This window comes from Synchiropus splendidus, chromosome 15, assembly GCF_027744825.2.
Source record: "Synchiropus splendidus isolate RoL2022-P1 chromosome 15, RoL_Sspl_1.0, whole genome shotgun sequence".
In the NCBI taxonomy this organism is placed as follows: domain Eukaryota; kingdom Metazoa; phylum Chordata; class Actinopteri; order Syngnathiformes; family Callionymidae; genus Synchiropus; species Synchiropus splendidus.
The window spans coordinates 6,092,148-6,101,913 of NC_071348.1; the positions used below are offsets into that span (position 1 = coordinate 6,092,148).

The 9,766-nt window shown below is 44.0% G+C and overlaps 1 protein-coding gene across 1 annotated transcript in view; it reads right to left on the reverse strand.

The window, feature by feature from the left end:
* Nucleotides 1-9,533, reverse strand: part of LOC128771589 (DNA-binding protein SATB1) — a 65,730-nt gene extending 56,197 nt beyond the window's left edge. Inside the window, exon 1 of the mRNA XM_053887037.1 lies at nucleotides 9,316-9,533. The gene's annotated coding sequence lies outside the window, so the exon portion shown is untranslated. The remainder of the gene's footprint in view (nucleotides 1-9,315) is intronic.
* Nucleotides 9,534-9,766: the final 233 nt, after the last annotated feature.

A 9,766-nucleotide genomic window follows, 5' to 3' on the forward strand; every position in this document is an offset into this window, starting at 1 on the left:
CGGGGAGTGGCGAGCGGCACACGACTCTAGCTGTTCAGGCTGGACTCGTGACAAGAGACTGAATCTTCAGGATGGGAACTCCGCAGGTCCATTTGGATCAAGCCTCAACATTATTCTAAGTGCTTCGTTTTCTTCCCTGAAGAAGGGACTGAAGTTTGTCCTGGCTACTGGGGTATGAGGCAAGGACGGGTCTCCAGTCCATCTCACATATAGACATGGACTCATGACCTCTGTACGTGCTTGGTGGGAGGAAACCAGAAACAACTAAATCAAAACTAAATCTCCTTACACTTTGAGCATTGCATTGAAGGACATGCAGATGGTGAATAGAGAGGCGTCACTCTGCAACTGGCTCTTCTTCAGGTGGTTCAAGCGTCGTCATCCTCCTCAGCGTCTTCTCCTGGTTCCACTGCATTTGATTTGACTTTACCTAAGCGTGACCATGATTTTGAGCTCCCTGGGAGACCCTCTTCTTGAGGTCTGTCTCCTCCGTGTGCCATATATGATATCAGGGGTACCCCTTCCTCTCGCACCAGTTTGCTGAGATAGGCTCCACCCCTCCCCACGAACGATATAAGCAGAATAAAACAAATGACAACCAGGACCTTCACACACTGCTTTTAAGAAGTTTTCACCCCAAAAAAGATTTTTCTGAAACAGCGCCAGAGAGACGCGTCTAAGGAGAAGGAGAACCTTTATGCATCATGGCAGGCGAAGCTATCAGCGCGGCACGTAGGTGTAATGTCTTCATGCTCGCCACTTTAGGAGCTTCTAATAGACATTAATACGATTATTTGGCTTGCTAATACAAATTAGTCTCTGCTTCCTGTCTGAGCAAGCGACGGGAGTGAGGAGGGGGGCGCGTGTCAGCGTGTCGACGTTGAGGCGATCCTGCGAACGTCTCCCCCGCCGTAAACATGTAAACATAATGACATTATTAGAGGCAGCGGAGGATTTAATGTCCTATTGAGGAACATGTCAAAACACGCCCGCGACCGTGTGGGAGCACCTCGACGAAAGTGGCGTTCAGAAGCAGTTCAGTGAGTGATGGCAGTGTGGAAATGAAATTAATCTCCCGTTCAGACGAAGAAAAGAGACGTCATCTCATTTATCGCTCTGATTTTTTCCAAACAATACATTAATAAAGGGGAATTGCCAAATCCGCCGCCGTCCTTCCTGAAGACTTGAGGTGCGTTTATTAATCTCTCCCTCCTAAGACGTCTACTGCCGTGAAAAATTGCCTAATCAGTTGTTACGAGTTTAGCGCAGATAGACTAAATATCGGGTAATGAGCACGTCCTCAAATCGAATTAGCGCCCCGTTTTCTATTAGACCCGCACTTTGCCGGCGTGGCTTTCAATTACCCACCCAATAAGGTGATTCCTACCTTCCTCGTATGTCCACCGCCGCGGTGTGGGATGAGAGAGAACAAGGGCCACGTAATGAACCAAGAGTCGTCTCCAAAGTGCTTAATTCTTTCAAAATCACATGAAGTCGACAGAAATAGCAGCGAGTCGACTCTTCACAGCTGAGGTCTGATGACGGCCCGTACAACATGTTAAAGAGGTTTCAGCAAGAGCGTCCACTGAGATGAGTTTTGATCGCAACACCTAACCACACTGAGCCACCAACAGACGCACAGATAAGAATAAAGCCGCTGACTTTGTTCTATGACCCACATTTAGCACTGCGCCATCATTGAGCTAATGGCTACATTCAAGATAAATATAACTGAGGAAGTGGGACAACAAATATCTCACAACACTGTAGGGTTGTTTACTGTGTTAACTTAGCCAGAAACATAATCTTGAAGATCACTCTTACATTATGTAATATACAGAAGATATTACAAAAGTTGATTTGGTTGTGCCCTGGTGGTCACTCACTCCATCACATAAACCTAAAGTTTGTTCTCCCTGAGAATTAAAAAGTGTTGAGTCAATAGGAACGATTCTTAACTCATGGGTTAATCTAATGGGTTAATTTCTGAGCCCAAGTAGACACTCATTTGTTTGTGTTGCCCTGGGCAATGAGGATATTTTTCAGTGGGTTCACGTGTCAGAATCACTTCCTGTTTTGTTTGACAAGTCAGTGCCTGTGTCCTCAACTTCGCTGCAAAAGTGAGAGAGACGATCAGTACTTTAAAGCTGCCTTTTCTGAAGCCATTGTTATGAACGATGATTGTCAGAAATCTTTTCATTCTGAGGTTAAACCTGGTCAGTAGTCTGGGATAGCCATGTCTACTGTGACACAACCTCACTTCCTGTTGAGTCACTCAGGGTACCATTAAGTCAATGTAGTGTTGTGGCTCAGCCATTCCCTGCAAAGGGGCGCCCTCTGGTGTTCACCGGCATCATTACCTATATAAAACTTTGAAAGAAAAAAATTCTTTCATCCTCCTGCTTGCGGTATGACTCATTGTGTGTGTTATCTAACCCTTGAACTGGCTCAGAGATTCGTGGACCAATGGAAGTGTCAGGAGCGGGACGAGCCTCCGTCACTGACCCCGGCCATCACATGGCCCAAATACGGTCTGCCTCCTGATCGCAACAAAGACACAATTAATTTGTGTTTGCTGGGGAGAGGGTGCGAAAGGTCAGCGCGGAGTGAAGGCGAACCCTCGAGAGGAGCATTTTGGGAAATATCTGCTGCTTTTCATCCCAAATAAGAGGTATAGACTTAAAACAGGCTTCTTTATCTCCATAATTCTATTCGCACATTTAATCCCACGTCAAAAGGAACATCATCCGAGCGCTGACGAACAAAACAGCTGATAAGGACGACGTGTGTGTGTGTGTGTGCGTGCATGTGTGTGTGTGCGTGCGTGCGTGCATGTGTGTGTGAGAGAGACGGAGAATAGTGTTGATTTCTTTGGGGTACGTGGGCGGGTATTAACAACCTGATCTTAGCTGGATGCGCTTCCCTCCAAATTCAACAAAAGGATCAGAAAGAAAGAAGATGGGATCGGAATAAAACACATGTGCGACCTGTAATCGCCCAAACTTCCGAGCGTGAAGCCGAATATGCGGAGACAGTGGGGATGTCATCTTCCGTAAAAGCGTGACAAAACCAACATGACGGACTTTCGGGGTCTGTCTTTTCAGCTGAAACAAAGAGACGCCTTTATCGCTAAGCCGGAGAATCTGGATCGCAGTTGGACCACACCATCCCCTCGACTCCAGAGTCTCACTCAGGGTGTGGGGTGGGGTGGGGGTTTCGGAGGTAGCTCAGGAATGTAGCCGCCCTTTATTAATACTCCAACCGTGTCTGTTGGGGAACCTGTCGCGACATGTCATCATTGTTCGACCTTATTAGCAATCACAACAGCGACTTCACACCAGCGGAATCCCCGAACACACACATGGAAAAGAGGGCGAGACAGGCTCTTATTTACTGGCGACAGTCTAATAAATACATTTGCTGGCGGCTCCCTACCGCAGCTATAATTTCACTGTTTGCTGAGCTGTCATTTGGCTGCACAGGTAATTATCAAGGTGGTAACGCAAAGGCAATTAATGGTTTAGAGGAGCGATGGGCCTCGGCGCGGCCCACCGACACACACACTCGCGCCACACACTCATCTGACATTTTTCAACTTATGGCCACACCCTGGAACCCAAGCCGCCTGTGTGCGTGAATGCATTTTTATACTGAGGGTAATTACATATACACGCATGTATATTTAGATGGGTGTGTTTGAACCTGTGTATAAATGTGTGTCATTGTCTCCATGGTGTGTTGTTAAACCGGTGTGTCTGCTGTGTGTGAGTCTATACGTGGAACATATGGGGTCGAATTTAGGTTTTTGTGTGTTGAGTGTTGTGTTCTTGTGCAGCTATATTAGCGTGCACACGCGTGTGGTTCATCCACACAACATCACTGCAGCATGTTTACACGCATGTATTTTGTTTTCTGTCTTGGTTGATATCTGAGTGCCGATCTGTTTGTGTATTTGTGTTCTCATGTATTGTGTGTATGTTAATGTTGTATACTGTGATTTATGAGCGCATGTTTATGTTGTTGTATATTCATATAGAGATCTTTGTGTGTAGCGTAGCTAAATGCGTATCAATATATGGACTGATACTATGCTTGTATATCCACGCGCGTGAAGGTGAGCTGATGTGTGAATTAAGGAGTTGTGTTTGTGTGGTGTGTGACTCTGTGAACCTTTGTGTTGCAGCACGTGCGTGACTCACACCCACACAAGCGGCAGGCGCAGTCGTCCTGCAGCCATCGACAATGGTCTCATCGGAGCGCCAGAAGATCCCGACCGCGTCAAGAGTACAGTCGCGACCACACAGAGAAAGAGCCAGAAAGATTGTTGCACGCAACGCGGCGTGACCTCACTTCCTGCCCTCACACAGTCTGAAAACAAAACTCTATTCAGCGCGCGAGGCCAGCGGGGTCAAAGTGGAAAGGTGTTTTCCCAAAGGCGGGTGTTAATTGTGAATCACAGACGGGTTATTGTAAGAGAGATGAATTCATGACTGGCTAATCAGATGTGACAGATGTTGGAGGCTCCAGTGTGACCTGGCAGAGACACGCCGCTCTGATCCTCAGCCTTCCTGCCAAACTAGTTTATGTGCTCCGCGTTAGTTTGCATTCTCCACCAGCTGCAAGCTCAGGCTCAAAACTGCCTTTTTCATCCACATAAGTGAACTAATGGCAGTGTTTTAATAAAAGCGTTTTACTGTGGGGACAAGACGTCTCTCGGGATTCTCTGAGCGCACCTGAACACACCACCAAGGTGCTTTTTTTTTTTTGTTTCTTCATTCAAATTCATTTATAAGACGGGAAAAATATACTATTTATTTTATTTGACGGTTATATATTCCAGTGTTAAAAGATTTTTAAATTAGAATATCATTTCATTTTTATCATGAATAAATCATGATAGTTTAAACATTACAATATGATAAAATGAACTGAAAATAAAAAAAAACGTTGTAATCATTATTAGCTTGAAAAAAATATGAATTCAAGTCATTTAGATTTTTTTAATATTATTTTTCATATGACCTTATTTTATTCATCTATTATTGTATTTAAGTGATAAGTATTGGAAATCTATTTTTGAAAGGTAAAGCATTTTCCCCCTGAAAATTACCTCACTGTTGCCGTGGTTATGTTTATTTTTTTTATGTATGTAAAATCTAAATAATATTTGAATGTTTTCCTGTTTCCTGAACATCAGTGCTTATTCCCGACCCAGTAGCTCCTCAGCGTGTCGAACTGAACACAGATTAAACTGATGCCACAACGTGTTCCCACGCCGGAGTTCCGGGTTTGACCTTTGAGAACACACAACACGACAAGAGACGATAAATAAACGCTGAAGAGGGGGATTACTTTGGGATGACGGCCCTCTCATTATGAGCTCTCCGGCTTAATGTCGGACTCCTGGCTGTGTCAGCGGCTCTGCGGAGGCAGAAGACAAAGAAATCTCACAGCGTCACTTCACATGGGGACTTGTTGTTCCAAGAGCTTGTCGGGATTCAAACCCAAGACCTTGGTCGCCTCTGTACTTTTTTTGCTTACATATACTGACCCCTGCAGGCCGAGAAAACCCAGCAGCAGTTTCAGAAGCAAGGGGGAATTATATCAAACAGGTGGTCATAATGTAGCGGCAGGAGGGACTCACAGGTAGCAGGAGCCAGCTGGAGCCCCTCGAGTGTCGCGGACATGAGACCCAAAGGCCGACCTGGGACTAGCCCTCTGGCCGGGGGACAACTCACAACAGACATTTCCTCCCGACAAAGCACTCGTGAAATGTCACTACCACACACAAGCATAAATGAATGAGAGTGAAATTCTGCTCACAATTGTGACCTTTGACCTCATGCTCTACTCAGTTTCAGAGCAGGTCTGATGATGACAAAGGCTTCAAAAGAGCAGAACAGATTCCATTCTTGGACAAGCTGTTGTCTCCTCTGAACTAAGCTGCCGACGACAGGTCTTTCTCTCATGAAGGACATAAATAAATGTGTTCCTGCCAGTTGACTTCATTACGATGTACAGCCAATTGTCATGTGATTTCGGATCCATCAGAATTTCCAGATGTGTGTGGAGGAATCTTAAAACTGACATTTTCTTTTGGAGCGTAAATTCCACTTTTTATTTCCCGGACGGTAGAAATGTTTGAGAAAATTCTTAGCAGCAAATGTGGTCAGATTTGAGCTCCGTGCTCGTAAATGGTCTTCAGTTCTTATACGTTCCTTTTTCTTTCTCGACATGCGAAGTGAAAGCTCAGTGTAACCACAGAGGCAGCAGCACCCACGCAGCCCCGTCTTCTCATGGCTGCTCACACACTTGTACAAACACACACAGATGCGCTTATTTTATTTGGCTGGGGTTTTGTCGTCGGCTGCCACACCGGATGCAACCCTCCGGTCTCTCTTTTGTGGACCAGCACAATAGAACTGCAGCGGGGATTCGAACCCGCGACCATGTACAACAAACGTCTAAGTTCATGCTAAATTGGCAGGCGCGGGTCCTCTGGAGTGGCAGGGTGAAACCTTTGAAACCGCAGCAGCGTGGAAACCCACGCACGACCATGACGGTGATTCGTCTTCTCATAAGTGCCTCACACACTTTCTCACTCACCGTCTACGTGGAACGACTCTCAGTGTCGTGACTCATAAAGCATTTATTTCCTTTTTGTTCCAACTACTTTTTGTCACATTTGTTCAACATTTTCTTCCGTCATGTTTTCATCTGAGCGAGCAGGTGTTAGCAGGTACATGAGCCGATGAAGTGTCTCTTAATAACCGAGTGGTCGGAGGAGAGTCGCCTGCTGCCGCCTCGCGTACGTACAGTCACAGCTCAAATAGAACCTGGCGACAGCTGCCTGGTGCCTGAACTCATCACTGCAGTGTCACATGACTTTATTTTCTTGGTGAGCGTGATGCTGGCCCTTTAAATAGCTGACTGTGATCTGTCAGCACAGAACTTTTTTGCTTCATTATATGTTTCTAAGTTGAACTAATTTTTTTGTGCTCAAAATGCACAACAAAGGCGTATTTATGCAACATTTATTTTTAAATCCTGGCACTTAAATCCTTTTTGGCTTTTTATTGAAGGTCAAAGAAATGATTGTTTTCATTCCCAAGCAGTGAAATTAGACTGATGCTTTTAATATTGTCTCACTTGATGCCAACAGAGGAATTCTGCCCCTTAAACTATCAGTTTTTGCCAGAGGAATGAAATATTGACGTCAATTTCTCGCTGCACTCCTGCACTGTTAAAGCAATTTTTAGCATAGAATGTCATCGATATCTGATTTTGCTATTTTAAATAGTCGCCAAAATGTCTCATTTATTTCTAATTCAAATACTAGTGTTGATTTGAGGAGTTTTGTGTTTAAAAAAAGATTATTGATTCAATTCATAATTCAGTTAATTCAACATATTGATCAACCATCACCGCTGAAAACATCAGGCACGTCACTCAACTAGCATGGGTGCGGCAAGTACCTTAAAGCCCTTAAAATTTGAATTTTTAAGAGTTTCTTTCTGAGCAGAATTAAAATTGGAGACAAGTGGGTGCGGACATCAACACTGTTCTCTGAAATGTGACTATTTATGAGGCACATTCAGCTTTTTATTCATAAATACCGCATATTAAAATCAATAACAGCTAAACAATGACTTTAAGTTTGTTTTTTTTAAGCAATAATTCAATTCAAAAACCTCATTTCACACAAACTTAACTATCAATTAAATGTCAATAAATAAAGAACTTAAACAATGATTTATGTGCTTGCAAATAAATTCTCGCTTGAGGAATACTGCATTTAACTGCTGATAAAACTGATATTTTTTCGTAATAAGTCATATTTCTCTATCAAATAATAAAAAATAAAAAAAAACAGATGAGCGGCATGCATATCCCTAAGGTGTCGTTTTGTAATATCTGAGGGGCGTTTTTGGGCATCAAAGTGACGGTGGCCTTTTAAAAGTCACATTTTTTTCTGCACTTAACAATGCAAAAGTGATACTTAAAGTGTCTCATGAGTCAAATATATGTAGACTCATTTCAATATATGACACAAGTCATTTGCATTTTCAGACATTTACCCTGAGTTAAAGCTCAATTGTAGACAATATGACAAAATCATCTTCCAGAACTAATTTTGATTCCATATTGACCTGTATTACACTTGGAGCTTGACTTGTGTTTGAAATTGAATCAAATGAGTGGAAGGTTTTAGGGTCCAAACTAAACATTTAAATACCATAAAATCTGAATTTAAGATCCTGAAAGTTCAAATTTATTGAATCAAAACTGAAGCACCAACGGACAGACGCACTTCTTTTGTTTAATAAAATATTGGTTATGGATGAGGAATTTTCACAAAAGGTAACTGTTGTATTGTCATAGTTGATAGTTTAATGGATGTTTCAGCCAATGACTGAACTTTTAATTGACATTTTGGTGGTAACAAGTTGATGATAGGAGATGCTGAGATCACCATTCCTTCCCAGCATCTCTGCTTCTCGTGTCCAAGTTCATTTAAACATCAAATAAGTGTGACAGGTCGCCCTGTCACAGCACCGAGGAGTCCGAACTTTCATCCTCTCTGGCACTGGAAGTGGCACCTGCGACTAAAATGATGTGATCGACAGTCATCCGCGATCATTTACATCACTCTCTCCCCACGTTTTGAATAATCCAGGAGTCGCTTTCTACCAAGAGCCTCATAAATGAATCACACTCTGACCTCACAAACATGGGTGTTGGAGTTAAAACGCTAGAAAACGCCCCTTTGAAAAGCGTCTTCTTATCGGCTCTGCGACTTTAATATCTTTTGTTTAAACTGGAAATTAGAAATTCACTTTTATTTTGCTTTTTATGTGAAATTGTTGTCCAATTTACACTTTTAAATCTTCTCTTGCCCCGTTTTCGTGATTACTAACGTACTGTATGAGCTATTACATTCATTTTCTGGTTAATAAACGCAATTTTAAGGTGATTTTTACTCACAATATTCGACTAATAATTGCTATTTTAATCACAATAAATCTCATTCAACTCGCGTCTGTTTGAAATCAGCTTTAAAGTCATATTTCCGCCTCACTTTTATTAATATTCTGCGTTTGACGTGTTTATTTACGGTTATTGAAAGCGAGCTGTCACCTCTCCACATCACTCGGATGAGTTACCGCGTCATTGCGTGTGCGCAAATACGCACGAACTGTAACGCGAGTCCGAGGTGAGGCGCTCAGACGGACTCAGGTTTGCCTCAAAGTGAAACAGCTGAGACTGTAAATTTACCGTCAAACCCCGGCAGCGCAGAGGAAGGAGGCACCGTACCTGTGAAAGTCAGCAGTCACCGGACTTGTTGTTTTCCATCAAAAGTTGAACAAACTCGAGGATCCAGGAGGACGAAAAGCTTGTCGAGGGTCGCTGGAGTCAAAAGTCCTGCTCGATGAGGAGGAGGATGAAGAAGAGGAGGAAGAAGAGGGAGCGCACCGGCGGAGCGGCGGAGGAAGCGCGCACACAGGAGGGGAGGAAACCGCAGCGTGGGTGAAGTGGCGGAGAGTGGCGGCATGTGAGTGAAGGGGATGCGCTTTGAGGGGCTGGCAGGTAAGCGAGGAGCCCCTCCCCGTTTCTGATGCTCAAATCGATGATTTGCCAGCTGTGGCGCAGCTCGTCTCACTGCCCCACTTCGCCGCCGCTCTCCGGGGACGCGCGGAGGGGGAGAAGGGGAGGCGCGGACGGGGGGTTTGCGAACCACTGCCAGCTCATTCATTTTCATATTTAC